The 27,829-nt window shown below is 42.1% G+C and overlaps 1 long non-coding RNA gene across 2 annotated transcripts; it reads left to right on the top strand.

Moving 5' to 3' along the window:
* Positions 1-996: 996 nt before the first annotated feature.
* Positions 997-27,829, top strand: LOC138682448 (uncharacterized). 2 transcript variants are annotated; one of them, XR_011322532.1, is made up of 5 exons: positions 997-1,112; positions 11,723-11,810; positions 23,639-23,689; positions 25,619-27,149; positions 27,474-27,829. It is a non-coding gene; the product is annotated as an uncharacterized lncRNA (long non-coding RNA). The 2 variants fall into 2 exon arrangements; XR_011322531.1 differs by having other exon boundaries at positions 25,619-27,829.

Raw genomic sequence — 27,829 nt, 5'->3', positions numbered from 1 at the left:
TTTTGTTATATTTTCTCCTCCCCATCCCATGTGGGGAGGAGCAAGCGAGCGGCTGCGTGGTGCTTTGCTGCTGGCTGGGCTTAAACCACGACACACAGATGCAGACAGTGGAGACTCTTCTCTTTTGACTGGAAGGAGGCTTTTTGGCTGTATAGTCTGGCAACTTTGCTGAGCTCCTGAGCCTTTCATCTTAATTCCTTAAGACAGCTTTGCAATTGTGATTTGCAGTTTTGACTGACTGTGTTTTATATTTGGGACTCTAGTGATTCTGTGGCTTCTGAACAGCTAGCATCAAACCTGATATGTGAGGGCCATTAATATAGATTTGAAACCTTGGCGTTATGTAGCATACCAAGCATAACTGATTTCAGATTTACACTATATCATTTGTCTCAGCTGCTGCATCCCTCTCCTTCAATAGGCATGTAAGCAGTAAACTTCAAGGAAGATGTGGTTTTGTTACATGTGTCCTGGTGCATTTTTCTTCCTTCCTCCATCTTTCCACCAGTTCCACCCACATATTTTCCAGGTTGCTTCAGATTATAATGATTTTGGGAATGCATCTTATTTTTGTTGAATTGACTAGGGAATGTGCAAAAGTTCGGCAGCTGTAATTTGGAGTTTACAGAGTTCCTTCTGTGTATTGCAGTCAACAAGGGAACAAAACAATTTAGTTTTCAACTTGCATGATAAAACGTACGGTTCTGTGGTAGTATCTCCAGGCAATTCATAGCATACATCTAGTAACACAGTCTCATTTGTTAGAAATATGTGAGCTGTATCCGTTGCTATGTAGACATATCAATAGTTTCATATATATAACTATATAAATAAAAAATATCCAGGATGTCACTACAGATTATAAAAAGTCTTCTGTGTAGCTTTCATTCCAGAAAGAAGTTTGGCAGAGAAGATCAAAATATTTTTACAACCTTGCTGATATGTAACCCCAGAAGTCCTGCCCAATGAAGAGACATTCTAAAATGTATTAATACAGGTCTAAGAAACGAGGAGGTTTTGTTTCCCATCCACTGAAAGCAAGAAATGTCTCCTTCCAGCTCAGCAGTGACAAAGGAGGAAGACAAATCCTTGGTGCCTTGGGAATTGCACAGGTACTGTCATTCTGGAGAGCACTGGGCTCGTTCTGCATGGCGGGGAGGGGGGGACAGGCTGTGACTGCTGCTTTGACTGGGTCGGAAAGCTGCGGCTGCAGTCTGTTGGCTTACAGGTATGAAAGGGAGGACTTGTACATCCCTTTTCTCGCGCTGTGTTTTTCTGTATCGAAACAAGTGCAGGGGAATAGTAACAATGTGTTGCATTTGTACATGATGCATAAAAGGCAGGAATTTACTCGCAGCACTTTTGCTTTCAAAGATGCTTTCAGAAGAGCAGTGGATGATTTTGGACTAGAAGCCAGGTGTCTGTGTTGGCAAGTGCTAGTGCTGGGCAGGGAGGGAGCAGCAAGTAGTTTCTGTCCAGCCTTGTCTCTAGTGCAAAGCTGCAGCCATCCTGCAGTTCGCAGCGACGCTGGGTGCGTGTTCAGTACCATAGTTGCAGTCGTGGGGAAGAAACGGAGCTGAATTCGACCTGTTTCCACACTGAATGCTACAAGCGGAGGTGTCAGGAGCACATCACGGGCCCCAGTTTTATGCTATTTAGTGCTGGTTATTAAGCAGGACATGCTGCCGGAAGATACTTTGGTTACCAGATGCATGTGTGCTGCTAAAACGACAACCAGACAACGGTGGCCTTGGTGTGGGCTGGTAACGTTTCAGCTAGGGGTTTGGATGGGGCTTTGCAGCCTTGGTGGAGGAAGGGAGAAGAAATTTGATGTCCTGGCTCAGAGTACGTTGAAAGCAGCCCCTTTCTTTAAGGAAAAGGAATAACTGCAATAAGAAAGTTTCAGTTCATGATGATATTGATGAATGTGAAGAGTGTGGTAACTTCCACCACCTGTTTTGGAATAGTAGCCATTTTATTTTCACTGTCAAAAATGGCCTAATGAAAGACTGAAAGCTCTTTGGAGGTATTGAAATTCAGTGATGTAAATACGCTATTTTTTTTTCTTATTCTCTCTTTCTTTGGGGGCAAGAGGCCACCAGATCACAGGATGTCTAGGTACAGCATCGTGCAGTTTACTTATATGCATATTGGCCCTCAGGCCCTTTAAGTTGCTATTGGAAGGGCACTGCACTGGCATCTGCGGATATTCTTATATTTATCAGGGGAGATTACATGTGATCACTGGAAAGCAGGCAGGGGGCGAAAATAAGAGTAAGAATTTAGGAAAAAGAGGTGCAAGAAAAGAAAGGGTAGCCCAAGAGTAATTCTCTTGCAACTGCAGAAAATGAAAGAAGCACGGATGGCCACAGAAGATGATCTTTTTAGAATATGGTCAGTCAGATGGTGCCTAAATTATTAAAGATTTGCAAATACACTGGCATGCTTATCCAGCAGGAGACAGTTACCATGGTTGAGATTAGAGAAGAATTAACAAGACGGAAGTAGCCCAGGAATTATCAAAGGAAAATAGGTTGGTATATTTAGCAGCTGGTGTGTAGTGCTGGTTATGGTTTTGTAGGTGATTTGGTTGTCTGGTACCCCAAAAGCGGATTAGGAGGAGGTACCTTCTGATAACGCCGTGCATTGGGGATGGTGTTCCTTGGGCTTTCCCTGCCTCGCGCTGGTGTTTAGTGCAGTGAGGAGACGATGCCCTCCTCATCCTCTAACCTTTTTGCTAAGTTGCTGGAGCCCATTAGAGGGCTGAAGGCAGGATGATGGGGTGGAGATTCAGTGGAGCTATACAAAAGAAAGATGACCTGTGCCGGATGAGTCGCTGCCTACACAGTTCCCAGGTTCAGCCCTTCCTGCAGAAGTCAGGGGCAAAGTGCTCACTCATTTAAATAGAAACAGGATCTGAACTCTATGCGCTTTTAGTGCCTTATACATGATTTGGTTAACATTCTTTTAGTATTTTGGTCTGGCTAATAACAGCAGCTTTAACAATAGAACTTCTAAATTCTAATCTAGCTTTTATGTGCAATAAAAAGGAGCCAGAGATTATTTAGTATTACTTATAAATAAAACTCTTATGTTTCATCTTTTTAATCAGAGTTTGCCATGTAATGGTGATACCTCTGAAAACATACCAGCTCCACAAACAGTAAGTGGTAATCGTAAAAGCACTTTCAGATTCCAATTGTTCCCATTCTCACAATTTATAGCCTGAGAAGGCAATTGCTGCATAGCTTGGTGAAGCAGCTGAATACTCTTTAAGTCTAGCCAGGTTTCTCCTGCATATTACCTTTTTTTTTTTTTAAGGCATAGCTATTAGCCAGGGCTTTATTTCCTTGAATGCTACTTTCTAGGTAATGAAAAGAATGATATCTTTTGTCTCTTTACGGAGGATAACCTAAGCAGCACAAACCTAGATGCAAAACATTTTTGGATTTAAATAAGCAGAGGTTGTCTTTTGTTTGTGAAGTCTATGTGAAGTAGACTGTTTTTCAATCTGAATTAATGTACCCTATCATTCCTCACCTACCTAGGCTGCATTGTCCCCTTTTCAGAACATACAATAGCAATAAAATTGGTGCAGTTTACATTTTCTGCAGGGCAGCTTCCATTCACTAATTCATATTTCTCTTTCCAAGATGTGTTTGTTCTTGCCATTTGCTCTTTCAGTTCATACTGCCCCATACTGCAGTGTGAGCCCCATCTTGCACATGGAGTCAGAAAAGGAAATGAGGAAAAATATATTGTTTCCTACTACTATGGATACCAGGTTTCATTGCCATTCTCAGGCACTTGAGACTTCTTATTCTTCATTTTACACTCTTGGCTACTGATTCAAAAAGAAAGGAGATGTAGTTGCCTCTAAAAGAAGTAATTTAAGAGCTTTTTCTTAAAAAAAAAAAAAAAAAAAATCTTTTTAATCAAAAGTAATAACAACACAAATTCTGGTACCCAAACGGAATGGCAGATATGACAATACTTTTATTACTTTTTCTGGTGAATTTTTGGAAATCTTAGGGGCTTTACAAATACCTTCCCTAGCAATCTTGAACCATTTTGACTCTCTAGTTCTGCCTAAGGAAGGCTTTGCTGCTGCCAGCTGGACTCTGTGCCTGGCTGGGGAATAGATTCAAGCAGGTTGGTCCTTCCCTTGCTTGCTAGAGAAGTGAGACTGACACAATTGCCTTTAAGCTGAGCTGGCTGACTTCGTACCGTGAGTGCCTAGGCAGATTGGAAAAGGTTTTCTACTACCCTGGTCTTCCATCCTTGGCACCATTGCTTGGATGGTGGTGGTTTGAAGGTGTGCGTTGTGCCTTAAAGCGTGTTAAAGGAAAGCGTTGGAAGAGCCCAGCTTTGCCCCTGAGCCAGAGGGAGGAGATGGATGCCCGCAGGGGTGGTGAATCAGAGCGCTTCAATCGGACACCTGAAATAGTGCTGTTGATATCCAGCCCATCTTCTGCCAGTATAAGACGACATCCCTGCAAAGGTTAATCAGTTTGAATGTTAATATCATTCTTATTTTCCAACCAATATCTTTCAAATATATGGTGTGCGCTTGTCGTCATCCAGGATTAACAATGTGATGAGTTTGAACTTTTAAAAACAAGATGCTTTGTAGTTATTGGAGAGCAGAAAAAGGTCACAATGCTTTGTACAAAACAGAACCATGTAGATTTTTGGGCCCATAATTTGCCTGCTTTTCTCAATAATTTCTAAAGAAGCGTGGAGTATAAATAGGCCAAATTAGTAAAAGGGACTGGTCTGCTTGTGTGTACAGTGTAAGAGGTGATCAGATAAAAGGAATTGTCCACATAGGTTGGCTCTTGCAGCCTTGTTCTGGTTGGCACAACATCATAATTTCGTTTGTTTCCTAGGAACAAAACCACACTGGGCCCAATTCACCATTCTGCCTGACTCTCTCTACTCTTTTGGCTAGAAGTTATGTTTTGGTTGCAAATAATAGTCAGAGAGAAATGGGAAAATGCATAGGTGTCATTGTTTCCTTGATCAGTGTAAGGCAAAGGAAAACTCTAGTATTTACTTTTCTGCTGTGGCTGCTATTGTCCTTGGGGACTGCTGAAACTTTAAATCAGAGTCCTAATTGGCACTCGGATAGCCATGAAATACCAGAAGCTTCAAAAGGAGCTTAAGAGAGTAGTTGCTGCCTTTTGCCTGCTCTGTCCTGTGCTACCCACAGCACATACATAACAAGGATTTGGGAGATACAGTTATCGGCATTAAATCTTGCTGTGTGACTAGCTCAGACTTTGTAAGACTAGGCGCCCCTGAGCAAGGAGCTGACACCGAAGTCATAAACCTGGAGCAAATTACACTGTGCGAGTGATTGGAATTGTGACATGATTTGCCCTGATTCATCCGCGGGTGGTTTTGCTGCTCTTCAGGTAAGCCTGCGGTGCTTTTAAGAGTTGTGCTGTCACTTACACCTTTTAAAAATCGAGATAGCTGGCCAAAAGTTAATGTGTTCTTGTGCCCATAGCCTAAGTAGTGAGGAAGGTGGAATAGCAGCTAAAGGGATGAATGCTACTTGTGTGAGACCGGAGGCAGAGGGGGTCCGTGCTTGGCTGGTACAGTTGCACATCCCTGGTTTGGTGTTTGCCAGTTCAGAGCGACTTGGTTGACTAATGGCTGTCTCCGCTGCTCCCATGTTTCTGGTAGACATTGGACATATTTTGAACCTGTTGTATTGGTTTGTGTTTTTTTTAACCTGACACGAAAACCTGTTTTTATCAGAAAGCCCCTTTCACAGTTGTAGTGGTCAGGGTAGTACTCAGGGTAGTAGCGATCATGCAGCATTAATGGAAATTCTTACTGATCTGTACAGTGGTGGTCCCAGAGCTTTTGAATCCATTCTGTCGCCCTGTGCTAGAATGATGAAGCATGAACAAGCAGAGCTGGAGCTGTCAGGATGTTTTAGTCTAGCTGGATGCAGGCAGCAATGATAATGGTTATTGGAAGCCAGGGAAATGGATTTTTTTTTTTTCCACACCAAACATTTTCTACTCCTAATTTTACAGTGTCTAGCACAGCTTCATTTCTCCAGGACAGGACTTCTTTCCAGCTGTTGCAAGCTGTTCTTGCTGACGATGTGTACGCCATGCTGGAGGGACTGCACAGCTGGGGTAGCTGTTCTTCTTCCTGCTGGCAAAATGGAGAAAAGTGGGGAAGGGACTCTTAATCTCTTGCCAAGACAATAAAAGTTGTTCAAAATTCACTAGAAATAGGTGAACCTTTACTTCCAATAGAGAGCAAAGGCTCCTCGCACAGTGATGGGGTGGTTCTACTGCACTTAACAAAGCGGGTCATTTGATGCCTGGGCACTTCAAGCAAGTTTTGCTGGGTTTTAAAGAATCCCCAGAGAACTAAAACCCAAAGCTGCCCCCAGAGCTGATGCCCTACCACCCCAGCCACCTCAGGCTAGCATATGGCAGTTAGGTACACTGGGAAGACATCAGAGAAATATTTCCTGGTTTGTTCTTGTTTCAGCTGATGTGGGCATGAAATTTGAAAGGTGCCACTGTCCCCTGCTGATACCCAAAGAGTTTTGCTTCAGTGGTTAGGAAAGGGAAGTGGCTGGACCATGTCCTGAACAGCCTTTGGTCAGAACCTCTGGCTCCAGCAATCCCAAGAAGGGCTATTTAGAGCAGGGAAGACTCAGCATTTTAAGAAGCAGCCACGAAATTTGGTAAGAGAAACACAGAAGCTACAAGAAAAAGCCAATACTGTTTGTACATCATTGAGACTGGACTGAAACTCTGCTGTTTACAAGTAGATTGTTTGGGTTTGAGTTGTATGAAACAGTTGTATAAGTAGCTATGTTTCCATTTAGAGAGGCTGATTGTTCAAGAGTTATGCCACGGAAATGGCATTTATGGTTTTGTTTATGGAAGAGCAGAGAATGCAGCTTTATAAGATCATTCCCCTTCCTGCACGGGAGCGGCTGTTTAGGCACTCGCAGGGTTTGTCCCCCCAAAAGCTGTCGCTCTGCAGTGCTGAGACTGGTGCTGAGACACCCCTGTGGCCGTGCTCCCATGGCACCGCCGTCACGGTCTGCAAGATCACCAGCTTCCTCTCCAAACTCTTCCCTCACCCCCTTCTGCCATAAAAGTGTGTGTATGTGTGCAGGTACATACAGAAATAATATCAGCAAGCATAAAGATAAAATAATTAAGTATAGCAGTAGTGAAAAATAGTGGTGGGAACTACTTACCCTCATATAGTTAGTCCTTTGTGAATTCCCAAGTATCCTTATTTTACTAGCATTAGCTTGTTCTCTGAAAAGGAACTTAAAGTGGGTTCTGGCTTTTTTTTTTCTTTGCACTTGACTAACGTTGTGTGTAGTATTTCCAGTCTGCATCAAATGAGATGGGTTGTTCCTTTACCTTTCAGCTGTGGAAGTTCAGCCTAAAGTTGGAGTTAGGGTCAGTTTTTCTGAGTAATATCAGTTTGGCAATATCAGTTTGGCAGGCAAAGGGCAGTGACACCGGGGCAACCTCTCTGGCCAGCCAGGGTTTGTCCATGTGGGACAGGCTAGAACCTGGCAAGCAATTCGGGTGGCAACGTGGAGTGATGTGGAGAGAACAGAGTCCATCCATCCCTCCGTCTGTCTGTCTCTTTCAGTGTTGGAATTTCAAGAAAAGTAAGATGCTTTTAATTTTGTATAAGCGGGAAGCGCCTGTTTCGCACAGTCGTTTCCTGAATGAGAGCTGCATTTTGATTCCAGGTTCCTTGTTAGCGGAGCACTTTGATAGGTCTAATCAGTGTTGTGGTTGGGGAGGGTGTGAGTTAAAGCATTATACCTGTATTTATTATATAGTTCTGTATGTATCCATCCATAATGCAGGAGTAACTTAGTTTTACTTCCAGGGTTTTTTTTACTGGAAACTTAGAAGCCCCGCTGCACAGCTGGAATGAAGAGTAACTTTCAATTATTTAGTACCTTGATTCCATCAAGAAAAATTTATACCTTCTTTCATAATAGTACAGTACCTTTGCAAGAAATAATAATATGACAAATATTGCTTTTTGCCAAATAAAAGAAACAGCTTTTCATAACACTGCAATCACAAAATATCTGTATTATGTTAAAAAGTTTTACACTTATGAATGCATTAATTTACTAGAAACTTCGTTAAATATTTCATGTTTGTTGGCACAGGCTCTTGTCTGCTGCTTTGTTAGAAGACATCCACTGCAGTCACTTCAACTTTTCATGTTGCTCTTATTTTTATTTCCCCAAATGCTGTTGGCAGGGTTCTTTACCTTGAATCAAGGTTATTATTATAAAAATTCCACAATTCTGCCAATGAGAATGAGATAGTAAGCTATCTTGGCATGCTAATTTAGGTAACTTTTCAGGTATGCTTATTTAAACAAGAGAGGCATGAGAAATGTGAAAAACGCTAGCACTTATCGGAAATGCAAATGTGGCATTTGTTCAGCTTAATATGAATGCCTCTGCACCAGGCAACAACACCAGAAGTGCCAATTAGGATGCAGTCATGGTTCCAAAAATTCACCCTTTCTTTTCAGCTAATATGACATTTATGTGTTGGGTCTTTTTCTTTCGAAGAGTAGCTGTGCTTCAACCTACCTGCACAGAAATGCCAGTCTTGCTTGAATTTTATTTTAACTAAAAACCTGTTATTGTGCCAGGCATCAATATAGAACTGTTATGCCTGTAATGTGTTTTATTATGGCTAGAATTTAAAGAGCCGTGCCATATAGGTCAATCAGTGTTACGAATGACAGCAGTTGTTATCTGCTAGTGAGGACAGCAGTATAATAATAATGTTTATTGCACATCATTTTTCAATGATTTTATGCTATCGTTTAGGAGATGAATGAAATGGCTCTCTAGCAGACATGAATGTAAATAAATTAAACATTAAGAACCAGTGAGTTCTAATCATCTTTCTTTAAGATTGCACTAAATGGTTGCAATCAGTGAAATAGATGAGAGATTGCATTAAATTGCTCTTCCAGATACTATATCATGCCAGCTCAAACAAGGTTCACATGCATTACAAAACAGCTCAGGTTGAAGGAGCAGCTGGAATGCCTCATAGGCATGCATTAGCTGAGAGTAATGCACTGGTTGCGTACCACTGCTTACAGTCTTTTATATTAACATACATGGAGTGACAAAGAGAAACCCAAACAAATAACAAGGGAAAACCTGTACTGTTTTGTTCCAGGCCTTTATTCTTATTATCGATTTATATGAATATATGCCATGGTTTAGGGGATTATGCAGGACCATAGCATCGGTTGCAGTATTTTCTCAGCTCTTTCTTTCAGTCTCTGCTGGTATTTTAGGACATTATTGGAAATTCACAGGGCGAAAAGATGACAGGTTGGAGAATGAAAGGAGGTTTGTTACTGTTATGAGGAGAGAATACAGCCGCTGTGATATGGGTAGCAGATAGGCAATATCTGAGAAGCTGTCAGCAGGACACGTTAAGGCTGGGTTTTCAGGAGCTGACCTCTTGTTCTGCCAGCACAAATCCACAAATTAAATTGTGTGAGCAGTTAGGTCACAGAGAGGGAGAGACTTCTGTATCCGTCTGACCTAAGGTACACGCATGAAAGCGAACCTGAAATAGGGAGGGCCTCAGGGTCAGCAAAGACAGATTGGAAATCTGTCTCTTTAAGTCGCAGCACAGTAAGCACAATTAAAATTGTGGTTGCTCAGGTCCTCTGCTGCCAACAGCAGGAGCAGCGTCCCTTTTCATTTAAGGGTAATACGGCCCAAAGTTATTTCCTTACTGATGGTGCGCTAGTCCCCGGCCGCGTGGCACTGCCTTGGTGGGATGCTCCCAGCATCCCTCCAGCAGCTGCTCTTAGCATGAGGCTGTGCTGGGAGGCAAGGGAGTCTGTCACATTTCCCAGCTTCTGGGTTCAAGTCCTGTTGGACAGTTGTCCTATTAAGAATTTAAAAAATTCCATATTTCTAGATTTCCTTCCCTCCCTCCCCAAGCAGCAGCTGTTGACTGAATACTACTCACCTTCCTCCTCAGCCCTCTTACTTTCTGCGCCAGAATTTTCCCCATCTTACTGCACAGTGTGTGTTTTGAGAGGATTTTCCAGGAGGGCAGGAGTTAGCAGTGTGCAAACCGCGCAAGGTTTGGCATTCACCTCTTCCCCAAAACATGCCTTGAACTCGCTCTCATGCTCTGCTCCTGCCTCTGAGGGAAGTTGGCTGCACCCTGGACAGAAACACTCCTTTGGGGGAGGTTAACATGGCATTTCAGTTTGTCTGGGTTTTGATATCTTCTCCTTGATTCGTAGTTTTAGACCAAATTCTGAATCCAGATAACCTGGCACTCAGGTATTTGAAGATACGACTCGAGGTTTCTTCAGGTTCAGAAAAATGTGTCAATATTACTATATTGTTTGTCTTAGTGTTTATTCAGAGCATTGTGGGCTTTCCCGTTAACAAGAAAGGGAAAGAAGTCTGGGAACAAAAGAAACATTTACTGAGACATTTTTTGTGAATGTGAGAATCCTATGGACCACCAAAAAACTGGCTGACATCCCCCCCCCCCCCCAAAAAAAAAATTTTTTTAACCTTTTTTCATCATTGTGGTCTTTGTTTTCAGTGCTTTTACATTTTTTCCTGTTGTCCAACTCACTAACTTCATTGGTGAGTTTGTTTTGCTTCAAATCCATGTCAAACTTCAGTGCTGGCTGTGATGCTGGGGGCTCTCGGGTGGCAGGAGGAGCCGTGCTGGGCTCTCCGCTGCTTCTGGTACAGAGCTACAGAAACCAGAGAAAAAGATGTGCTCTGCCCACTGTATGGTACAGCCTGGTTTATGGTAATGATGCACTTTTTTTCCTGGACTTTCATTTTTAGTATTCCATATCTCTTCCAATAGGAAAACCAAAGATACTGATGAAACATTCCTTGAGCGTGCCAGCTTATTACTTAACTGAAATAACGAGTCTGTGTTGAATACTTAGATGTAGTACATCTTCACCACGGTAAAAGAAAACAGTGCATGAAAGAAAAAGCTCCATCCTCAGGTTTTATCCAGCCTTTTCAGTGACTACTCAAATTATAAAGCATTTTTTGTTGGTTTGGTTTGGCTGGTTTTGTTATTTTTGTTGTAGTGCACATTCATTCGGTAGCTTTTACTCAGGAGTAGACAGGAATCAGCCAGGTCATATCCTACACAAATATCAAAACAAACACTTGAGTCAACATCTGGCTATGTACCTCATAATTGCATGCTCTTCACGGTCCAATATTCTTTTCAAAGAGTGACACCTAAATCTTTCCTTAAATGCCTTAAGATTCAATAAAAAAAACCCCTGCAGTACGATAGCTCTTTCAAGCCACAGTGGGAGAAAAAAGGAATCATTCTGGATTTTTTTTTTGTAGTATTACTCATCCTTATCAGTGGGCCAAAATTTATGGCAAGGAGCAGCAAGGTTAACAGAGTACTTCACCAAGTGTTTCAGAACAGATACTGATTCACTCCACAAAGGGGAAAAACCTAATCCTTATCTCATAACTGCAGGGAAAAAAAGATGGGAGCCCTTAAGTTCTCCCCGTGGCTCCCAACTTTACTCGTGATCACCACAAACTTCCTTATCATTGGAACTCTGCAGCATCTGCTGCTTTTAAAATCCTGAAATACTCCCAATAAAAGCGCTTTTCTGAATTCAGCAAGAATTTGCTCTCTAGGTTCAGAGATTCTTCAGCCTACAGAGGAGGTGTCTGAGGAGCAAAGATATCGATGGACTATGTTGCAAGGAGACATCATCTGTATTTGGTAAGTAACATCTGAACCTGTTGCCTGCTGAGCAATACCACATTTTGCCTGTGCCTTTCATATATGAGGTGAAATTTTCAGTGCTGCAGATAGCTTCTGACTCCAGTCTCTAAAATGGGAAGTTTTAAGACTCTGCAATTCTCACTGAAGTTAATGGAAGGTATAAGAGACCTGTACTTTAAACTATAAAAATTCTGGTACCCAAGGGGTGGTGAGACTTAGGTTATCTTTCCATTAATGCTAGCTATTACACTTGGGTGGCCTGCTGTCCTTTGGTTTATTTAACTTTTCAATCTTTTAACTAGCAGGCAAAAATATGCCTTAGTCCTAAGCATGAGAGCTGGCAACATAACCAGTCCCACTTAACTTATATAGATGACAGTTAGCTGTCTGCTGAAGAGAGACAGGACAGATAATCCTAAGACCTTTTAATTTTTTTTTCTGCAGAATTTAACTGCAGAAGTTAGAGACTTCCTCCCAGCAGGTACAGCCAGCACTGTTCAAGTGGGATTTTGCCCCTACTTATTAAGTATTTTCTCATATTCCTCTGAATTTCAGAGGTTTATTGCTTTAATCACTGATCAGGCAAATGAGATCAAAACTAGAACAATAGTGTGATGTATAGAGGAATTCCAAGATGATTCTGTTTGAATTATTAGCCAACAGTTGAGATAACGGCTGTAGTCCAGAGCAGCAGGATGCAACACTGACTTGATGGATGTGGTGACCGAGGCTGAGATTCAGACACGGTGGTTGTTAAAGTTCTTAACAGAGCCTCTAAAAAAGGTAAGAATCACCAATTTCCAAAGTCTTACGGTTTTGTTGTTGCAGTTTGTCATTGTTTGAATGGTTTCTAAATCCTGTCCGGGTCAATTCTGACACTGGATACCCATGTTCCCATAGTTAGCAATTTGAAGGTGGTGTCTGTGCTCTGCAAAGGGAGCTTTTCAGCCAAACCCTGCTCTGAGGGAGAAGTGCACTAAAAATGATGGAAGGCACCCCAGCAAGATAAGACAGTCCATCTTTCATTTACCTATGTAGCACGTAGGAAGAGAGCAGGAGGAATCAAGGATATTACTGGTGTCTTGTGTTCCTGTAGTAGAAGTGATTTTGATAAGTGAAATTGTGGTTAGACTGCAACAGAGGAGTAGAAGAAGGGCAAATATTGCCTGAAACTATGTACGGGTTTTGCTGACTGATATTCTAAGAGCTTTGTGATACGCGTCCAGGTACTTGAGGCTGTACCTAGACAACTAAAGGGAAAATGTGTAAAAAGGGATACACAAGTTCTGTCCCCTTTCCGAAACAGGTAGGGAGCAGCGAGATGGGATGTGGGGATGAAAACCTGTTTCTACAGGGCTGAAGAACTTGAAATACGTGCTCTGTTTTGAGCGGGGCAGGGGGGCACTTGGTGTGGAAATGGAAGTAGGTCTGCGTCTGGCTAGAGAGACTAGCAACGCATCTATATATTGCGACAGCTTGTGACTTCACGGTGCAAAACCTTTGCTAACAAAACAGGATAATGCCCCCCAAAGGGAGCGTCCTCCTGTCCAGCAGTGCCAGCTCAACTGCTTACATGTGACAGCTCTGCGAGTTGAGGCAAAAGACCCCACAACTTTCTCTTCCTCTTCACTTTCTGGGTTAATTTTTCAACCAATTAACCCGCAGGCTGGTTTGCTGTGTGGTGCAGAAGCAGCTGTGCTGATAATGCTGAAATGTGTGTGTGTGATTAGGTTGGGAGGTGGCCAGGAGAGCTGTGACTCGGTTTCAGGGTGCTGGCACCAGTCATCCTCCCTTGTGCATTCCCAGCTGGCCTGAGATCCACAAAAGCAAAACGTCATCAGCTTTTGTATATGTGTATTGCTTATGTTGGTCTAGGCTTCCACCTGACTGCAGTTTTTTAATTGCTGTAACTCAGGGTATGAACTTTTTGTCTCCTAAAGTTGTAACTCCAAGCGTTAGACCAGCATCGCAGTGCCTTCTGCCAGTACAGTTTATTACCCTATGGGAACTAAAACCAAAATAACTTGTGGTGATAAAAGCATTTTCTGTGGGTGAATCTGGTGGTTTGACACCCAGTTTTGACCCTGGTGGATTTAAGACTGCACACATGTCAGGGCTTTATCCTTTTATCCCCAAATGACTGTCAGGTTGCCTCACGCTGCTGGGAAACTGCATTAACCAGTTAGGGTGGACAGACCGGTCCCTGGCAGTGGCTCAAGGGGTGGGTGATATCTGCTGCTTTCAGGGTGAGCCTAGTGCTAGGCTGAGACACCCCGGTCAGCTGAGACTGGTAAAGAAAGTGCGATGGTAACGTTGATGCCATGCTCCGAGATGACCAGTCCAGGTGTGTGACAAGTGCAACGGTTGTAAATACAACTGAGGGGGATGCTATTGGCTCAAGGACCATCGTCATTCCTCACAATTCATCACAGAACCGCAGGAATCCTTATTTTCCAAAGTTTCTATAACCTCCTACAGAGGGGTTGGACATTTCTATGGAGCAGCTGCAAATGACCTGTAGCTGGTGTCCGCAGCACCGCTGGTTTGCAGTCATAGAATCATTGAGGTTGGAACAGTCCACAGCCTGGAGACACTGCTGGCTCCGTGCTGTGCTGGCAGATCTGAAAGTCACCACGCTTAAGACTGTCCTGAGATGTCCTTAAGATCCAGGGACCTTCACATTTCATCTCGCCAAAGGAAAACGAGAGACCTCAGAGGCTGCGTGATTAACCTGGAAAAGATTTGTGTCTCACGCTGTTTTCAGAGTAGCAAAAATCCAAGTTAAAATCAGAAAAGGGTATTCTGGAAGGAAAAACAGCAGGGGTTGGGTTATGTGGGGGTACCAAAGCAATGTTCCTGCTAGCTTGGGTAGGTTATTGTAAGTACTCCAAAATCACCGTCACGATGCTATCAAAAATATCCCCATCACCTTTTATAAAATGAGCGGGTCAAATTAAATCCAGTGATTTCAGGACAATTTGATAATTGTAGTTAAGCAAAATACAGAGGTCTGTTTCAGGTGTCTCTTGCTTCCGAAATTTATTTAGCTTAGAAACGGAGAGAGCGAAGAAGAAAAAACCACTTTCCACTGTTTTATGGAATGAAGGTCCTTGCAAATAATTACTTTGACTAATTTCACATTTTCCATGGGGTTATTGTTGAGAGAGAGTAGTTTTCGGTAGCATATACTTTAAATGCCAGAAATGTGAAATTCTCTGCTAAACCACAGGCTTTGCTATTGTATTGCACCAACGCTGGGAAATGATGTTGGATGGGTGATGGAAAATGTATTTTGAAGACAAGTAATAGTGCTAGTAAAGGAACTGAGGCTTTAAGCTGGTAAAGATGTTTCTCTCTACTGCCTGCTAAAGAATAAAAGGTAGGAACTGGAAGCTCCACAAGTCATCAGCTGGAATTATCTTCCTGGAGATCCAGGAGAAAATAGAAGTCTGTGGGCAAGACCACTTCTAAAAAAACTGAACAGTAAAAGCTAACCGAACAGGCTATTTTCCTTGCTGGAAAACTCCAAAAGAGTTTTATTTTACCATCTCTTGTTCCTGATTTTTCTCTTGATTGAGCAGGTATTTTTCAAGGGGCAAATGAGAATAAAGAGTTCTTTTATTTTTCTTTGATGGTTGTCTTTACTCGACAATAACCTGTATGTAGCAGGAATATAGAGGTTCTCAAACATTTTACTCTTAAATCAATTAAAAGAATAAGGAAAAGTCTTAAAGCAGACAATCAAAATGGCTGGAGGATTGGTGGCAAGCATACCCTCTACCTCACTGTAGTCATCGTGAGGTTTTTGATACTATGTTGTTAAATTACATTTTTCTTCACTCTGTCACAGTAGTCAAGGATTCCAAGGACGCGATGTTTCAAAGGGGGTATTAATGGCTTCTGATATTTTGAATTGTTTACACAGAGTGGAAGGGCTGTGGTGGTAAACACTGGAGATAATTTCAGTGAGAACCTTGAGTGGAGCCAAGTTACACAGAGCAGATGAATGGAGGCTGATGTGGTGTCAGCTGGGACCGGGACAGCTGACTCTCCTGCTCAGCTTTGGGAGTCAGCTTTTGGGTATCAGTAGCAAAAGTGCAGACACAATGAAGGATATAAGCAAATTCTTAATGGCTTGACCTTTCAGAAGACTGTATCTACGTGACTTTTGCCCTTTTCATTGTTACCATCCAGTAGCCTTTTCTTAAAAAAAAGAAAAAATAAAAAAACCCTCCAGGACAAAACAAACAAGCCCTGAATTAATTAATGTGAATATGAAAAGTTATAGGATGATCTCCTGGGAGACAGGCAGAGATATGGCTGGGATTTTGAAGCATCTTGCTTGCATGGAAAGAATGACATTTCTGCACAATCCTCATCATTGTGTATGATGAACTTTGTATCCAGGCTTAATGAGACTGTGTGGCTCTTGTATTAGTTGTCTGGTGGTTTGTTGTGTGGTTTTTTTTTTTTAACAGAAACAGTTAGTGGAAGTAATAGAGGGAAGAAAGGAGCAACGAGGAAAATCAGAACCCAGCTATTTAAGAGAGAGAACCTGAGCAGAACCCTAATGGACTTTGGGACACAGCTTTTGCAATAACCAAAGGCAGACTCACAGAGGTTTTCTCTGACACAAGTCCATAGCTTAGGGTTTCTTCACACACGTCATTCCTCTCTGAGCACTTGGACTGACAGCAGGCACAGCACGATCAACTTTCCAGCCTAAAGCTTTTGCTAGCATAGTAGGATATGCCAACTAAATTCCTGTAAAATTTTCCCAATGTTTAACATTTTTCAGGTGTTTGTAAAAATGGAAACCTAGTGGATCCTCTGCAGGGTTCTCTTAGTAAAAGCAGCCAGCAGTGAAAACATATATCCAGTAAGTACCTACCCTATAAAATGTAGCATGGGACACAGAAAGGTGATGTAGGTGAACTCCTGGGAAATGGGCTGCAGGCTGGCAGCAGTGTGGTAAGGAGTAAATCAGTTGTGATATGCAGCAGGACAAGAGAGATGTACTATGAGAGGTGTCCATGAGGTTTGATAACTATTTCCCATTTAGTAGTTGGCATATCTGAGCATCAAGGGAAGGATACAATTGCTTATGGCATTAAAAAAGGGCAGTAATGCTGTGGAATAGTGGGCTGGAAAATTCTGGCTGACTCCTTGTAAATGCTGATTCTAGCAGCTATACCAGATGAGGAAATGACCTTTCGAGAAGCAGCACAGTATCACTGTTGTATGGTGCATTTACAGTTGCAGACAGACGCTTGGCGCTATAGAATCAAATACAGAATTCTGTACAGTATTGCTCTTTATTTTTCAGTGATTAACTCTGAGAGCTGGGATGATATACCACCTGAGGTTTTCTCTGATGCTAAATCAATTTTCTTTTGCTCATATTTATTGTTACAGTTATTGGTTCTGAATAACCCCTGAAAGCTTACTGTCATATATGAAACTGTTCCTTCATTAGTGTCTGATGATCCACAGGGATGTTTTCATGGAAACTTCTACATATTGACCTATAATTTTTCTAGGATTTGAACAATCTTAATGATAGCAAAAAGCCTCTGCTACTACAGAGAGGGGCAATTATTTATTTGTAGAGTCAGCAGTGACTTTACCCCTAAGCTATAATAAAACTGTTAAAACCAAGTGTTCAGTAACTTCCCAGCTAAGAAACATTTTCTGAACCTTTCCCTGTATAGTTTTCTGTGGTTTGAATTATCATTTGTTAAATATATTATGGCATACTATTTACCACAGACCACAGCTTTGAGACCTTTGTGTGGCTGTGTCCCCTAGGAATTTCATAAATAAATCACTGAAAACTAGACATGTACTTCAATCCCTTTTGCTGTATTTTACGTCTTCTGAATGATATCTGCTTTGACGTGGATGAGACCAGGTTTATTAATGTTGCTTTATCAGTTGCTAAGGGCTGTGATGTGCTGAAGTGGAATTTGGACATTGCTGCTTCTTAGCATGTGTGGCTTGTAGACCGTAAAGCTATTATCCCAGCTGGAGGGGGAGAAAAAAAAACCACCCAACCCAAAACCAAAAGAAAAAAGAAGGGGGGAAAAGGTACTTATTATTCAAGACAGCTGAGCAAATTGAAAACTCTTGGTTCATCTGAAAACCTCTACTGAACTTTCCCCAAACAGGAAAATTAATGAAATGCCGCTTGACTATTTTGCTTTTTCTGCATTGTGTTTTGACATTAATTTGATCTGAAATTTCATCTTGACTAATAGTCAGCTTCCTTAATATTCATCTTACTTGGGTGGCCCAGGTCCGTGCACTCAAGGATTTGCTGCTGAAATAGCAGTGTTTCGTAAAAGTCGGTGTTTTTCCTTGGTTGCTTGCAGAAAGTAAATCTAAGAGAATTGGTCTATTACTGGATGTGCATCTGATTCTGAGTCAGTGAGAGCTGTAGAGGTTCAGCATTTCTCATTATTGAGCCATACAAACAAGGAGGTGCCTCAGACTGGCTCATGCAGACTTTTGAAAAGGAAAAAAAAACCAAAACAAACCTCTCACTCTGAGTAGCTCTGCTCAAATCTTGCTGCTTATCCTTCAGGCCTTGTCCATTCAATAATGTAGCCTTATTATAAAACTCATTTAAACACGTATGTGATGAAACCTTAGTTCTTTCTTTGGTGCAGTACTGCGTACGGATAGGCCTAAAGGATGTGGGTTTAGATCTTGGTGCTGGAGCAGACGTGGACTCTGTGCAGGTAAGACTCAGCGCTAACAAATGCCCCTGCTGACTGCCTTGCCATGCTGGGACCAATTGCTGTCACCCTGTCCTGGAAAAATGCATTCCCTGTCCTGCTTTTTGTTTGAATTCAATATGATGCCTTTTGCACAGCTTTTGTCATATTCATTTTGTGAGCAGAAGAAAAATTTTTAATCAGAGGGCCCTTTTTTGTCCTACCTCCATTAAATAGCCAGCTGAAAACAAATGTTTGGAAGTTATATTCACTTTTGTAATAAAAATTAGATGTGATCCCTACCTACCATAATTATTTTTTAATCATACACCATGCTATGCACCTCTTTGGCTATATATAGATTCTTTGACTGTATATATACGCATATTTACATAGTTTTTTCAGCTATACTGAAACAGAAATTTTTAATTTGTTCTAATTCTTGTTACATACAAAAATTTGTATTTTTCATGTGTGAATTTGGGAAGTTCTTTTTGTAAATCAGCTTAGTGTATTGTTACTTTATGTATTTCAGCAGAAGGCATACTAAAGTGCTTTGGGCTGCGGTGTATTGAGATCAGCCATCCATTTATGAAATGCCCTCCTGGCATTTAGAAGCAATATCCATTCTGCAAGAGCAACAATGTGTGAAAACCTGTAGGAAGGAACATAAATAATGGTTTATCCAGTTGAACCGTAGAGCCACTGGTTTGTAAATAGGACAGATGTAACTAACGTGCTGTAATTTGGAGGCTACTCTGTCATAAACCCAACTGACTTTTGCTGTGTCTGAGACATGTATGTCACACAGTGTATCACCTGCTTTGTGCTCTACAGGTGGTGGATTATCTTTGGTGATCTCTGAGAAATTAATTATTAGATCTAAGGGCTTTATGAGATTAGATAAACTCTCAAGCTGAAGTAGAACATCTCCAGTGTATCTCCCTCTGTCTTAGGCTCTCTGAGTTGCCTCTCAAATAATAAATATCCTATTTATTCTTAATCACAAGTAGGTGATGTGTATTTGCATTAACCTTTGTTTATTCTGCCATTGGAGGAAGTAAATTAGTGGCATTGAGACTATAACCTTTATTAAACAGTGTAGCCAACTAATCTGCTCTAATCTCACAGTACGAAGCTAACAAAGGTGTTTATGGAAACTTGCTGAGATTTTGAAACTTAACAGTAGAGAATTAAGCTTTTTGTGTGCTGTGGAATAATTTGTCTTGTAATTTAGCTTTAATTCACATTTTCACAATTAATTAAACATCAACCTAATCATTATACACATAAAGCATTTAAATTGATGTATGAAGAATGATGGGGAATGAATAATGCTTTGAAGATCCATTTCAAATTAGTTGTTTGATTAATGAATATTCCACAAGGGCATTTGTGTGATGACCTCTGTTGATGACTTAAGGAAAGGCATGTCTGTTTAGATAATGAGAAGACAAAGTGAGTGAGAGTTATCTCTGTGAGTAAGCAGTGTAGAATTACAAGGATTAATCTATAGGAAGTATATTACTTTTTTGCATTGCTTGTAAGAGATAACATAGAACTGTAAGTTCAGTAAATAAGTTTGGCATCTGAAGATGCTACTTTACTATAAAATACACTAGCTGTATATGTCGGTCATCTTTCTCTGGTTACAGAGGACCATAGCGGAGGGCTGTTCTCTCTTCCTAAGCCCATTACTGCCTGCCAGTACCTAAAGGGGGGCCTACAAAAAAGCCAGAAAGGGATTTTTTTACAAGGGCATGTAGTGATAGGACAAGGGGTGATGGCTTTAAACCGAAAGAGGGTAGATTTAGGTTAGATGTAAGGACGAAGCTCTTCACTGTGAGGGTGGTGAGACACTGGAAGAGGTTGCCCAGAGAAGTTGTGGCTGCCCCATCCCTGGCAGAGTTCAAGGCCAGGTTGGATGGTGCTTGGAGCAACCTGGTCTAGTGGAAGGTGTCCTTGCCCACCTTTACGGTCCCTTCCAACCCAAACCATTCTATGATTACGATCCTTCACAGCACTGGACTTTTTGTTTTCTTGCATGCAACAGAAGTAAAATGCTTCACACTGTAGCTCATTCACTTCCTATTGCTTATATAGTTATAGAGATGAAATACAAATGTTTTACCTGGTAACCTTACTTAAAAGATTGGGTTTCCAGCTGTTTTACTTCAGCAGCGTACAAAACGTGTGTATAAAAGTAATGGTAGTCTTATATATCAGAAATGCTATGTGGTTCGGCAACTACAAGAGTTTTCCTGGTGCGGCTTCTGCCCCTCGCCTGGCGCCCTCTGAGCTGCTGAGGCAGGATGGAGCACTGGGTGGGCCAAGCAGATGTTCAACCTGATCATGCCTACCTTCCATAGTAATGAAAATATTGGGAAAAAGATGTTGCTGGGTATCAGTCTGAACATTTTTTAAGTTTATCACAAGATCCCCAATGAAATATTTCATAAATACTTTGGGCAAGAGTTAGCCGTGATTCTGTGCTCTGCTTTCAGCTTGTCGCGTTGGAGCGGTGTAGGGACAAGACAGACCACCCTGGAAAGTGCCGGAGCCTGAGGAGCTCTTCAATGGGCAAGGGGTACGTGGTGGGCACCCTGGCATGGCCACCACTTCCCAGGTGCCATTTCTGGTGCTGTTGGGGTCACTTATTGCTAGTGTGGCTGCCTTTGGTGATCTTACAGAAGGTGTAATTCAGGCAGAAAACCCAGTAGTCTTAGCTTTTCCTTAGTTTCCCTTCTCCTAGGCTGTCCTGACTGTGAAAAAAGGGTGTTATTTTTAAGTAAGAATTCAACAGAGTTGAGGAAAATCCAGTCCAGCCCCTCTTGAAGATACCTCTGAGTTCCCCAGCTGACAAGAATGTAGACATTCGATCTGGTCATGAGTCTTTGCATAAAGTACTTTTTAAATTGTAGAACATGGGTTTGATGGAATAGGATTTCTTCTGCATTACTAGGCAAGATTTAACAATTTTTTTTTTTTTAAGAGATAATTTTTCAGGTCCAGGATGGAGCTTGTGGCCCAACCCTTACCCTCTAAGAACACAGAAAAGGATGCAATGGATGAGATCAAGAAAACCTCAAATCCAATAGTCTGTCTGCAGCAATGGCAGGTAGAGAAGCAAGGAAATCCTGAGCAGATAGCTCATATTCCCTGAGCTTCCAGTAGGCCAGGGGTTTCCTTCAGCAAGGGTGATATCTTCGTGTTTGAAAAGATAGATAGCCTGCTTGGTTCAGTCAGAGATTAGGATGGGGAGTCCCACATGCTAGTCAATAATATTTGTGTTCAGACTTTCCCTTTGCTTCAGGGAATATTGGATAATGGATAGAAAGCCAGAATGCTGCTCATGCACAGATTGATTTAGAACAGAGGTGTGAATGCAGGTTTCAGACACCTTCTCTCACATTTTTTCCCATTCCCGAGTTCCTTTCTTCTGATATGTTTTGTTCTCTTAGTTGCAGTCTCAGCAAAAAATTGAAACAAAATTCTAATATTTCATCTTAACCCAGGCAGCCACGGAGCAGCCAGGTTTACTCCCTTCTCTTTCCCCTGAAGTAGGGAGGGCAGCCCACACAACTTGGCACCATCTCTCCTCTCCAGCTCATTCGAGCTTGCGTTGACACCTCAGGGAAGATGTTTTAAATTTCCAGTCAAACATAAGATTTTTTTCCTTAACCTGTGTGATTTCAAGGGCCACATTTGAGAATCTAAAAGGGGTTGTGAGCAGTGGGGACCGGGACCGGGCGCTTGTGGTTTGAACATCCACAGCTTTTAAACCATTCAGAGTCAGAGAAAAATCCCATCGTTCTCAGGCGCTTGTCCTCTCCGCTTCCTCAGCACAAGGGGAAAACTTTGCCTGGATGTGACACGCACGTGTCTCTCGATGGAGAGGTAATATTTCAAACAAGTTAATCCTGCTAGGCTGACTCCTTTCGTGCTGGATGGGTTCTGAGGTGATGCGTTAAATCAAGACAGATCCTGTCCTCTTCCCTTGGCGTAACATCTCCTGCCTGCTGGCATCCCTGCCCTGGGCAGGAGGGGGTTCTGCCAACTCTCGGTACAGGGAGAGCAAGAGCTCCCATTTCCCCAGCTTACATATTATTAAAAATAATTAGAAGGCAAATGAAAGCAGGCTTGAAGTAAAGGCTAATGCAGTGAAAAGGGTGAAATAAATTTAGAAGTAGAGAATATCAGCGCACAGATGTCAATCACAGCAGGATAAACTGCAGTATTTACACAAGAGAAATCGGAACCATGCCCACTGTGCTGTCTGCCAATATGCTCCTTTGGAACGGCACTATTTATAGCACGGTACTTTTACCACCAATAGAAGCCCGCAAATATTAGTACTTAAAATATAGAATACCTTTGCAGTCATCAATGGATAATCATGATTTGAAGTGTATACCCCTAAAAGTGATCTCTTTTAACTTTGTCATTATTCTTTGCTATATTTCTGAATTTTGTTGTTGATAAAATTAATTCTGTGTTGCGATTGCAGTGAATAAGTGAGAAAAACAGGAAAATAGATTTATTAATGAGTTCTTTTGAAATAACACTTTGAATCAATAAGTGCAGGTGAAGCTTCACTTACACAGAACATGAAGCTGTGACCAGAAAAAGCTTTAAAAATAATATGACAATAATGTTAACAATAGTTCACTGCTAACATTCATTTTGCTTTGGGTAGTAGATAAGTTATTCGGATACATCTAAATCTACTTTTCAATACAATGAGCACTTAAAAGCTTACAACTGACTTTTGGTGAGACTTAAGGGCATATATTTGAAACTGGGGCACAAACTTATAAGTGAAATATTAACTAATCTTTACCTGGATTCTGATATAGAGCCCCTCAACAAAATTTAGGAAGTTACTACATTGTGGAAGTTAGAACACCTGCAGTGAGATGCTAGTAAGTAGATGTGTTAGGCAAGAGAAATGCCATTTCTTGATTCATGCTGAACACCTAATTCCATCTAGTGTAATGTATGGCCTGTCATAAGGTATTGATTTAACTGAAAGAGCGTCACTAGTTAAATAAAATATCTTTAAAACATTCTGTATAATTAGTTCATTTCTAATGATCCACATACCTACAGGAAAAATCCTAGGAAAGAAAGAAGAAATCTTCTCCCTCAAGAAAAGAGAAAGTGAGTACTCCACTCTCGGTTCCCAGCTGGTGTAAATCAGTGTCCTTCACTGCTTGGGGATTTGTCGCATTACCTATTTGTCTTTGCTTGTGGTATAGCTGAAGTGAAAAGAAGGCAATCCTTTATCTCTAAGCTTCTTATCTTGTGAATAGTGTGCTGGAGTGTGCGTGTGTGTGTGCATGTGTAGATTCAAAGTTATTGCTGGAATAATGAAACTACCATTTAACCAGAGAAGATTTTTATAAAATTGTAAGCCCCCCCTGCCCCAAAACCCCCAAACAAACAAACAACACCCCCCCCAAACCAAAAAAACCACCAAGTGCTTTTAAAGCCCCATGATAGAAGATCAAATGGAAGTTTTCAGCTCCCAGTGCCCAGTGGCAGCTGACTCCCCCGTGCGAATTGCCCTCCTGGTTCCCCCCCGGAGAGAGCGCTCCGGTGGGAGCCATCAGAGCAACCTGGCTCTGCTCAGCCTGGAGTAACAATGGGCTGGCATTAATATACCTTCACTGAAGGGTGAAACTCTTCTGCAGTTTCTTTGCTACCTGTGTATGTCGATTTTTATTTTTTTTTTTTTCCCCTATACAGGCTTCTCCTCATTAGCGCCCTTGAAAGAAATAGCCTTTCCGTGAAAGTAAAATGTTGAAACTCTACTTCTAAGTGTGTACTGTTCCACCCTTGCATTTTTAGTGGTGAAAACTGGTTGTTACATCTACAGCCGAAAGCTTCAAAATCCTGAGCTTATTGAGAGAAAAGGGATCAATTTTGAAACTGTGCTGGAAAGGAAAAAAAAAAAACACCTGAAAGAAAGTATTCAATGACAAGGTATCCAGCCATGCAAAGATGTTTGGAGAGGAGAGCTGCTGCCTTTATTCTTGAATGGCACAATTCAGAGAGCTTTTAGAGCAATAAAATCACACCTTTGGCAATCACAGGGGATGATTTCTGCACAGAAGCATCGCAATGTAAAAATCTAGGTGATGTGCCTTGAACTTGTTTTCCCCGTCCACCTTGAGGAATCTGAGCTGTTGTTTATGCATCGCTGTCCTGGTTCTCCAAACCTACCCACAGAAGTTATTAATTCCCAAAGAGACAGGAGGTTCCACCACCTGCCTGGAGGGCCAGGTAGGATCTACTGCCACACGTTGCAGACCCTGGTCCGAAAAAATATTTAGCTTTCCAGGCAGGTGGATTCCTAAATTCTCATCTGAACTTTCACTGCATTTTCAGATTAACCAAAGGTAATACCTCAAAATGAAATTCATTGAATCAATGGCTTTATTTTGCCCAGCCTCGATTGAAAACTGTGTGGGCCATGAGGCATGCGGTCTGTCAGGTACCTGTCTCTCAGAAGAGAATAAACTGTAGCTCCTGAGAAGCACTGTGGCAGCTCAAGGAAAGATTAATGTTGAACTGTCCTGAGACAAGAAATTTTAATTGTATTTAGCAAACTAAATTAGTTCTGCATGGATCAATCCAACCTAAGCCAATCTGTTTCATTTTCATTTTGTACGCTGGAAATTGAAACATGACAGAAAAATTTCAGTTCTCCCAAATTTGCTTTCTATTAAAAGAGTCTTCCCCCTCAAATTCTCTATACAATTCTCAACGGACATGTAATATTTACTTTTTCCTGGTCGTGGCTGAAAGCCAGATTCCTTCAAGGTTGCTGTTTGCAAAATCCTTTTGCTGGGCAGAAGATGTGCAAAGATCAAAGCTGTCCCTGAACTGACTGGTTTCATCAGGGAAAGGTGCCTCTCCAGCTCATCAAAACATACACTCGAAAATCAGGCAAACAGCTCAGAATAAATATTGTATGATGATTTCACTCAAAGGGGCAGGTTTGGGGTTGTAGCCATGCTGCCATGAACGTGGATAGCTTTTGGTCAGCTTGGACAGTCGGTTAATGGTGCTTGCTTCTGTCTGCAGTAAAACGAGCTGTTCTGAAGAATCACAAGCCAGAAAATTCAACAGCGGGAAGGAGAGAGAGGGCATTGCGGAGTTGTTGCACAAGGACCAGTAGCTGCTGCTTGCTGGTGAGAGCCATTCCAGACCTTATGCTTGTAATTGGCACTCTAAGATGCTTTTGCTTTTTTATGTTTCCAAGTGAGCCATTCAGCTAACGTTAATTTCATTCAATGGCAATAAAGGTGAAATCTCTCTAAAAATAATTCTCTTCCTTTGCATCAAGATATGATCCCTAAGTAAACAGGCTTTAATTAATGGCAGAGAGTATCCTGTCAGCTAGCAGCACTCCCTTCCTCTGTGGAGCTACACTGAATTCATGGAGCTTTTAAAATTACTCCTCAGACACAGCATCACTGTTCCTCTTTCATCCTATCCCCCAACACCCCTCTCTGCAGTGAGACGCAGTGGTTTTGAGCGATAGGATACGAAAATAGCACCTAAGCAGCTGTACTAAGTGGGTCTGCTGTGCCATTAAAAAGGAGAAAATCTTTCCAGTTTGCTTTGTGGAGGTTTGTACAGTGGTGGCATTTCAATATTTTTTAAAAGCTCTTATCTCTTTGCATGCCCGTACTAGGAGGTGATAGCCTCCAGCAAACACGGTGTGCGTATCATCGTCAGCTTTCTCTAGGAGTTATCCTCACCAGAAGTCAGGGAACAAGATTGTTTTGATGACTCGCAGATTAGGTAAAACGGTGCTGGACTCTTCATCAGCTGTGGGTTGTGTCTGTCTCGCCTTGGCGCTGCGGGGACCGGAGAGGCGCAGGAAGGGTCATCTTAGCCCTCAAAAATGTTTAGCAGCAACTTGCTCCTGGCCTGAGGTATCCCACTCGCAGCTCCCTTTGCCTCCCCAGTGTGCTTGGAGTTGGGTAGAGCAGACCCTGGTGTTTCTGAGCATTTTCTCGCTGCTTACGGCTATTTCAAATGAGCTCGCTGTGCTGCTAATATTTCTAAACTGATGGTTGGCTGCCTGCTAGAGCGCTGCTGAGTGCGTGCAACTTGCCTTGCAAAATGTAGCTGGAAGGATCCTATCTGTCGCCACCGAAGGAACCGAGCCACGCAAACTCCCCTCTGCTGTGGAGCCCCCACGTAACGCAGTCGAAAGGGCTTTGGGAAGCACTTCATCCCTGAAGACTTCAACACCTCCCTTCTGTTACCTCTGTAAGGGCACCTCATTGACAACCTGGGTGTGCTACCTGCTGGTGAGATTGATCTTTACCCTGTGTCAGAAAGATGCTTAATGATCATTCAGATTAATTTCCAAATGTCCTTGCAATATCTCTCAAGGAGGAAGACAAACAGTGGGTTTGCTGTATTTAACTGGGTTTCGTGAGAGGTTTGTTTTGCTGATAGATCGAGTCGGTGAAGAAATGTTTGCCGGCAGTTATGACCTCATTGATGCCGTTGACCAAGCGGAAGGACGGCTATTTCTGCTGACTTGCCTGCGTGGGTGCTGGCGCTTCTCCCTCTGCACGGAGCAATAGGGGCATTAGTGGTAAGTGGAGCTTAAGCCTTTACACACTGAGGAATTGCTTGCTGAGAAATCCAAGGAGACAGAACTTCAATTAGAGGGAGGAGGATGGAAATCAAATAGGCGACAGGCGTGGTGCTGTGGGCACGGCGTGCTGAACAGCTTTTCGGTGGCCACACTGGCTCAAGCAGCAGCTGCCCCCACTGCTGGCTCTTGCCCTGTGTTTCGTGTCTCCCTCCTCATCCTGCAGTCCCATGCTGGCACAGCCTTTTTTTTCCAGGCAGTGAAGCAGGCTGGGAATTAAACACTTTTTTTTTTTTTTTTTTTTTTTTTTAAATTTTCTTCCAGAGGGTATTTTTCAGCTGGATCAAGTTTCTGCAGCCTACCTGACCATTTGGACACAAGTGCAGCAGCAGGGACGCAATGATTCACGGCCAGGAGCAAGCCATTGGAAAGGACGGCTGGATGGGGTAGTGACTGGCCAGAGCAAATCTGCCACCAAATGCCAGAGCAGAGCTTCCATCCAGGCGGTATCATGGAAATGCTCTGTCTTTTGATCTAACGTGCAAAAACCTGCAAGGTAGAAATCATGCCAATTCACTAACTGGATTTCTGGAAGGGAGCCCCTATTGTATTTTAAAGAGTTTTGATCATACAGTCAAAGGAGCATATACACATAGCTTTGGTTCTCCTCTATCTTTTCC

Source organism: Haliaeetus albicilla, chromosome 28, assembly GCF_947461875.1.
Source record: "Haliaeetus albicilla chromosome 28, bHalAlb1.1, whole genome shotgun sequence".
Lineage (NCBI taxonomy): Eukaryota > Metazoa > Chordata > Aves > Accipitriformes > Accipitridae > Haliaeetus > Haliaeetus albicilla.
Note: the sequence above shows the minus strand (reverse complement) of the source record. Positions and strands in the feature narration are given on the sequence as shown.